This window comes from Grampus griseus, assembly GCF_964374135.1.
Source record: "Grampus griseus genome assembly, chromosome: 7".
Lineage (NCBI taxonomy): Eukaryota > Metazoa > Chordata > Mammalia > Artiodactyla > Delphinidae > Grampus > Grampus griseus.
The window spans coordinates 1,541,429-1,549,668 of record NC_139001.1 but is presented as its reverse complement, the minus strand read 5'-3'; the positions used below and the strand labels follow the sequence as shown (position 1 = coordinate 1,549,668).

At 47.3% G+C, this 8,240-nt stretch overlaps 1 pseudogene across 1 annotated transcript; it reads right to left on the bottom strand.

Annotated features, from left to right (window-relative positions):
* Positions 1–6,900: 6,900 nt before the first annotated feature.
* Positions 6,901–7,694, bottom strand: LOC309825296 (proliferating cell nuclear antigen-like; annotated as a pseudogene). Its single transcript has one exon. The product of its transcript is annotated as a proliferating cell nuclear antigen-like (transcript).
* Positions 7,695–8,240: the final 546 nt, after the last annotated feature.

The following is an 8,240-nucleotide window of genomic DNA, read 5'->3' as shown; positions in this document are numbered from 1 at the left end:
GATGGGGAAGCCACAGAGTCTCAGCTCGGATCCCGGCAGCCGCCCCAGACAGCACAAACAGCCCCTGGATTTGTCACCATTTAAAATCTACAAGTTTTACTTAAGGATGCCCTTGATAAGAAATAACATTTTAAAATTTTATTAAGTCTTGACCCTCTTTTCCACTTTTTCAGTGTCTGTGTGACAGAAGGCGGCTGCACATGGAAGATGATGGGACACTGGAGAAAAACGCCTGCTTCGCTGGACAGTGCGCGGTTCTCACGGACGAGGTCCTCACACAACTGTGTTTACTCCGACCTGCGTGTTTAGCAGATATTTTCTCAAAAATGAACGAAGTGAGCCTGTTACTTAAGGAAAACAGCTGACAATACTTGACATCAGTGATCAGATTCAAGCTTTTTCAAATGAAGATTAGAATTTTGGAAAACATATGTCTGCACCATGAGCTTGACAGCTCCTCCGCACTTGTCTGATGAATTGTTGGTGATATTAATGAATGTGATTTCTTAAATGTTGTATCAGGAAATGTATCAACATTCAGGAAATCTGCATAACTCAGTGAAGGAAGAGTTTCCAAGTGACCCATTGTGACATTAATGTAAATCTGTACCCAGACAGTAAATCGTGCCCGAGTGAAAGATCCCCTCTAAGTGTGAGATGGACCAATGAACTTTAATAGAACTTGAGCACACAGTGTTCATTTTATTAAGTACTGATAAGGTTTCGGATTCCACAGTCCAAGAAGCTTTAAGAAACTACCGCTTGTCAAGGTCGGGTGTATTATCAAAGCAGAAGGCACACAGTTATCTGGAAAAGCCACCGAACGCTCCCCGTCTGCCACTGACATGTCTGTGTGAGGCCAGATTCCCTTCATTCAGTTCAACCAAAATGACGTCTCCAAGAAGATGGAGTTTGGAACCAGATAGAGCAACAGCTGTCTTTTCCTTTAGACCAGATGTGAAAAAGAATTGTAAAAGGTAAAACAATGCCTTTCTTCCCACTAAATTATTTTTTTGGCTGGGAAATATGCTATTTTATTCATAAAAATATGTTAACATGTAATGGGGTTATTATTATTGCTACATGAATTAATAGGTATTCTATTAAATTCTCAGTGTTACTCTGTAGTAAGGTGAATGTCAACAGATATAACCACACACCAAGAAGTCTTTGGGGTCCTTGACAATTTTGAGTCACGGCGCCCACGGGTATGAGAACGGCTGCTCGGCCTGGGCGCCTCCCCCAGGGCCCGCGGCTCCCCCGGAAGAAGGAGTGAGGTGGGGGCCTTGTCCCAGGAGACACGTGAGCCGGGGAGCCCTTCATCAGTTCTGTCTGTTCATTCATCCATTCGTGCATTCACCGACCTTTACTGAGAATGCTGCGTGTTGGGCCAGGGCGTGATGGGCAGTGGTCCTTTGACCTGTGGGTGGACATCACCATGACGCCTGGCTCAAGGAGGAGAGCACGGTGAGGGCTGGTCAGCTCCATGCACCTCCATCCCGGGCATGAGGGTCCCAAAGTCACCCACAGCTTAATGACACAGATGTGATGGATACCGTCTTGCTGCAAGAAGGTTTTGGAAACAGTACTCTTCAATTAATTTTCAATTAAATTTTGTTTGAAATGCTCTTTGGCCTGGAAACTGTTGAGTAGACGCAGCTCACAGAATCAGTGTCGACAGCTCTGTCCGTCTCCCTGGAGGAGCAAGCAGTAGAGTCCCCACCCCCATGCCTCCCCCTGCCGCCCTGGGAGTCAGACGAAGGAAGCCCCGTCTTCAAGAGGCATTGTCAGCTCTGCTGCTTCTCACTGCCCTAAGCACGCCCGCCACGGGCACACACACCCCACAAACGTGCCCCAGGCACTCCCGCAGGCACATGTTCCCCTCCCTCCCGTGCACGTGGCTCCCACACCCCCATACACATGCACACACCTCCCTATCCCCACAGGGAGCAAAACTATCTAATTTTTTTTTTTACAAAACTAAACTTTCAGACGTTATTGACCAATAAGGCAGCGACTCCCCATTAAGTCAGTGAAGAGAAAGAGGAGAAGGAAGGCACCCCGGGGCTGGCGGGGGCACCTCCGCTCCATCCAGAGGGGCCCAACCCCTCCCTGCCCGTCCATCTGCCCTGGAATGGAGAAGACCTTCCACCCTGAAGCCAACAGCTTTCGAAAATCGCCCTTTTTGTGCATTTGTGCCTGGGAGTACCTCTTCCCAAAGAGAGCCGTGATGATTAGCTGTGCTCTGAGGGAAAATAGTTGCTCTAATGGGGTCACTTGTCAACAAGGCCAGGCTTGGCACTGAAGACTCCACTTTCCTCCTTATCGTCTGGTCCCATTCCCCACGGGTGAGGCTGTTCGTGACACCAGCCTTGTTCCTGCACACTCTCCCTCCATCCACCAGGCAGCAGGGATGGTCACCAGATCCCCACACCTCCTCCAGGGAGCCCTCACCCTTTGTACGTCCAGGCTTCAGTGCTGCGTGGCCAGCCCGGAGCCAGGCCCTCAACTGCTCTTTCCAGAGCCATATCCAGGGCTGGGGGGGGAGTGATCCTGATCCTGCCCCCCCACACCCCCAGTCTCTGCCGGACTCTCCCTGAAGGGGACGGTCCTCGGATCGTGGAGCAGGCCTCTACTCCGCTGCCCGGCCTCCACCACCTCCTGCTGTGCTTCCTGCCTGAGCAGCCGCTCCTGGCGGCCCACAGCTTCTGGGCTCAAGGGGGAGGTGGGCCTCCTCTGTCCCTGTCCCGCTGGGCCCAGCATTCTCCTCCTCCCTCTAGCCTGAGACTGAGCCCTTCATTCCCAGCCGGTGTGGCCACAGTGCAGCTCGTGGACCGAGTGCCCTTCGGTTGCCCAGCATCTCCAGTCCTGGTCCTGCGGGACCCTGAGTCCTCCCCCGGCGGGTCCCCACACCCATGTTCCCGCCGGGCTGCACCAGCCTCTCAGGCTGAGACTTCTGATGTGAAGGACTGGCAGCGCTTCTGGGTCCCAGGAGGGAGACAGAGCACATCGGAGCCCCCGTCTACGCGAGACTCACAGCCTTATCTGAGGGGGCGTGCGCCCCCGTGGGCCCAGTTAACCCCCTTGGGACCCGAGATATTACACCTGCAGTGACAGGGTGGAGATGGCTCAGACTTTGCCCTCCGGGGCCCTCAGGGTGGGACAGAGGTGCCACTTACCAAGAGCTCTGGGCAATTAAGCACGAAATATTCATTCAATTATTTGCCTAACAAATTAACTCAGTTCATCATGAAAAATTCAATTAATTTTATTTATCGAGTCCATGAAAGGCAAAGCAAGCCAACTTTAAAAATGCATATAATATGTACAGCAACTATTTCTAGCACAATAAAGACAATTCTTTTTAAAAATAAAATCTAGTACTGGTAAGAGCATATCTATAGCAACTGTTGGGTAGTTATTCTTGTCTATTTTTGAGCAAATGAAAAGTCAGTACTATGCAAATGGCTCTCAGTGCATTCTTATAATAAAACGTGGAGTACTTGCAAGCATTAACAAGCCCCTGCTGTGTGCTTCTTGGATGGCGGATCCTTGCTTCTTCACCTTGGCATCGGCCAGAGGAAGGCTCTCGGACACCGGGCACTCACGGTCCTAGGAGGCAGGTGGAGATGCTGGGGCGGGACCTCACGCCACAGGCATTACTCCCCTTGGTCCCCCCTCCCCCCTCCCCCCTCATGGCTGATCACTGAACGTGGCCATCGTGCATCCCCCTCCTTGCACGTGGCCACTCTCGGGGCCAGCCCACTCATCTTTCTTGCCCAGGGTTCTGTCTCCCGTCCCCAAGTCTGCACCAGAACACCTGGCCATGCCTTTGTCTGCTAACACCCAGCCTCCTCCCTTCTTCCCCAGTGGTACCCAAATCCTTTGAGAACTGGCCGTGGTCCTCATCTGCATTGCCCGCCCTCTGTGGGCGTAGCTGCTCTCTCCCAAGGGCCGCTGCTCACCGCGTCTTTCCATGGAAGGCTCTCTCCTTGGAAGTGCTCTGCGCTTCCCCATGCCAGACTGTCAAGCTCGTCCTCCTCTTGCACACGCCTCAGGCCAACCTGGCCTCCATCGTGCAGGTCACTTCCTCACCTTCCCCGAGGACTGGAGGTGCCCACTCCCATTGCCCTGTTCCTCCAACCCAGGGGCCCTACAAGTCTTTGTCATTGTGTCTCCTTCATCCTTCATCCTTCATCCACCTTCATCCTTTAAGGGAATAAGTCCCCACAAAAGGCTACTTATGCTAGAGAAATTATTTTTGCATAAACGTAATTCTTGGGACCTATCAGATCTACTAAAACTTCCAAGGCTCTTCTACAAGGCTCCCTGGGCCCATGAAACACTGCCCTGTAACAGTGCGAGTCTTACAAAGCTGACGGAACTTTGGGTACTTTAAGCTTCTGTAAAGTGTTAGTTTCTGCTCGCAAAAATGACAAAATATTATATATTTGTTCTACTCTCCCCTTTTCAGTTCTTGAGCTCAAGTCATAACACCAAAATATGTTTGGCAAATGAATCCCCCAAAATACTTTGTCCCCTGCTGTATCTGGGATACTTTTAATCACTATATCTAATGTCATATCAACCTGCTCTGGACTGAAAAGATAAGCTTTTACATGAGCTGCTGGAACTGTGAATTCTCTAGGATACTCACAACCATCGGGGTCCAAATGAAGGCAGTGTCCTGTGATGCTTGAAATTCAAAGTGGCTACTCCTGCTGCAAAGGTTTGGTTGACTTTGTAAATTATACAGCAATAGACTGAATAGAGGTCTCAAAACTGTGCACGACACATGCTGCTTCTTTCTTAAGAGTCACTGTTTTGAGACTTCTCTGGTGGTCCAGGGGTTAAGCCTACTCACTCCCAATGCCGGGGGGCACAGGTGTGATCCTTGGTCAGGGAACTAAGATCCCACGTGCTGCACGGTGCCCCCCACAAAAAAACATTAAAAGAAAATTTATTTATAAAAATAAGAATTGCTGTTTTAATGTACAAGTTGCCACAGGATAATAATCTTTTAGATGAAAGTTCTGTGCTCAGTACTTTCTATACATCAGTTCAAATCCTAAGGAGAGCTCTTTTCGCTTGGTACCGCTAATTTCATCTGCATTTTACAGGTGGGGATGCTGAGGTCCAAGAATAAAAATGAGTTTGCCTAAAGCTACATAGGTAATGAGTGGTGGGTCCAGGACTTTACCCTGAGTCTTTCTGACACCTAAGCCTGCACTTTTAACCACTGTGTGTGTCTGAAATATGTCTGCACATCTGTGTCCCCCATTAAACCGTTAGGTCCCCTGAGGAATGGACTGTGCCTAATTTGTCTGGGTAACGTGGAGCTGTCACAGCCACTCACATCCCAGATACTCAGCGAAACTCACATGGTGCAGATCCGGTTAGCATCTCAGCCCGTGTCAGAGGGTACATCTGCTGATTCAGACCAGACCAGATCCGTCTGTATCCCCGGCAAGCAGGAAGACATGGCATGAGTCTGTAGCTCTGAGCCAGGCATCCCTGGGGCCTCATGGTGTGGCCAGGCTCTGTCTCCAACAACTGTCTTGCAGTCCAGTTTTGCGGGACATGGGGACATAGGAATTGGGTCTCCATGTCCCACAAAGCCCCTCTTCTTGGGACTGCAGGCAGTCTCTTCTTTTTTTTTTTTTTTTTACTTTTTAAAATGTCAAGCTTTATGAGTGTATAATTTACATATGATAAAGTCCAATTGGATTAGTTTTGACAAATGCATATAGTCTTGGAGTCATCATCACAACGTAGATAAAATATTTTCATCACTCCAGAAGTTTCCACCAGGCCCCTCTGCAGTCAATATCCTTCTCCAACCCCAGGCACACAGAAGGTAATGAATAGTTACCTACTGGATACAGTGAGTTCTATCATCGCTGCAAGTACAACAGAAATCTGTCATTTAATCTACCAAACACAAAATACACCAGCAAAAGGGACGACAATAAAGGAATTCTCACTACGCAGCATATGCCAACTTGTGAGCTAGGAGCACAATGACTGCTGGGTCTTTTTCACTTTCTTGGTTGACTCCAACATCCATGGAATTTAAGCCACCTTCATCCTTTAAGGGAATAAGTCCCCACAAAAGGCTACTTATGCTAGAGAAATTATTTTTGCATAAACATAATTCTTGGGACCTATCAGATCTACTAAAACTTCCAAGGCTCCTCTACAAGGTTCCCTGGGCTAATGAAACACTGCCCTGTAACAGTGCGAGTCTTACAAAGCTGACGGAACTTTGGGTACTTTAAGCTTCTGTAAAGTGTTAGTTTCTGCTACAAAAATGACAAAATATTATATATTTGTTCTACTCTCCCCTTTTCATTTCTTGAGCTCAAGCCATAATACCAAAGTAAGTTTGGCAAATGAATCCCCCAAAATACTTTGTCCCCTGCTGTATCTGGGATACTTTTAATCACTATATCTAATGTCATATCAACCTGCTCTAGACTGAAAAGATAAGCTTTTACATGAGCTGCTGGAACTGTGAATTTTCTAGGATACTCGCAACCATCGGGGTCCAAATGAAGGCAGTGTCCTGTGATGCTTGAAATTCAAATGACTTTTATTTAAATTGAAAACAATACTTAAAACTGCATTTAGAGTCAAAACTCTTTTGTTTATAAAAATTATAAGGAGTATTCCTAGGTGAGGCAAAGTATTACTAGGTTAACAAGACCAGATTTAACTTTGGACTTTACTCTTTGAACAAATGGTAGAGGATGGAGAAAAAAAAAGTTATTTACAGAAAACAATATCTACATATGTACTCAGAGGTACAAAGACAAAAGAGACTTAAGTATGTGCTGACATCTCAGAAGCAGTTCTCAAAGAGCTTAGTTTTATTTCCTTGAATTTGAATTTTAAGAATGTCTAAGATCCTTCTTCATCCTCAGTCTTGGGAGCCAAATAGTACTTTAAGTGTCCCATATCAGCAATTTTATACTCTACGACGAGGGGTACATCTGCAGACATACTGAGTGTTACTGTAGGAGAGAGTGGAGTGGCTTTTGTAAAGAAGTTCAGGTATCTCAGGGCAAAAGTTAGCTGAACTGGTTCATTCATCTCTATGGTAACAGCTTCCTCTTCTTTATCAACATTCCTCGTTTGTGACAACTTAATATTTCCATTTCCAAGTCCTCCACTTGCAGAAAATTTCACTCCATCTTTTGCACAGGAAATTACAACAGCATCTCCAATATGACTGAGATCTCGGCATATACGTGCAAATTCACCAGAAGGCATTTTTACTACACAGCTGTACTCTTGTTCTGGAATTCCAAGCTGATGGACATCTAAATCCATTAACTTCATTCCATAATCTGAAACCTTTTCTTGATTTGGAGCTTCAAATACTAGGGCCAAGGCGTCCGCGTTATCTTCAGCCCTTAGTGTAATGATGTCTTCATTGCCAGCACATTTCAGTATTTTGGACGTGCTGGTGAGGTTCACGCCCATGGCCAAGTTGCGGTCGCAGCGGTACCTGCCGAAGCCCTCAGAGCGCAGGGTGAGCTGCATCAAGGAGACATGGGAAGAGTCCATGCTCTGTAGGTTCACACCACTTGAGCTGATGTCCCAGAATCCCAGAAGGCCTCGTTGATGAGGTCCTTAAGTGCCTCAAGCACCTTCTTCAAGATGGAGCCCTGGACCAGGCACGCCTGGAACATGGTGGCATAGTTGCAAGGACACGGCTACTGGCGGAAGGAAGGAGGAAGGTGTAGCCGACTTAGGCTTCAGAAGATGAGAGCGACTGGGGGAACTGACCCATGAATGCTTGAGACGGAGGAAGCCCACAACCAGCCCGCCGCGCCTGTCGCAGTTTAATCAAGCAGTCTCTTCTTACCCCGAGCCTGGTGAGCTCCTCAGAGATGAATTCCTTTGAACCCTTTACAGAAGTCAATTCCTTATCGATTAGCACTTAACTCGTAATAGGGTTTGGGGTTGGGGGAGAGGGATTGGAAACAATAATTAATAAGAATAAGCAATAATAATAATAACTAATTTAGATTCCCAACTGCTCATTCTTTTTAATAGTAATGCTTATTCTCTTTATCAGTTCTTAAATTTATCAGTATCTATCTCTTTACTGGACTCTCCTACACCACCCCCCCTGCCCTATAGCATGTGGGTATCATCTAGCATTTTGACTGTCGTTTATTACACACATACTTTTCTGTTTGTTCTGTCTTAGTCTTTGCTTTGGTAAGTGATGG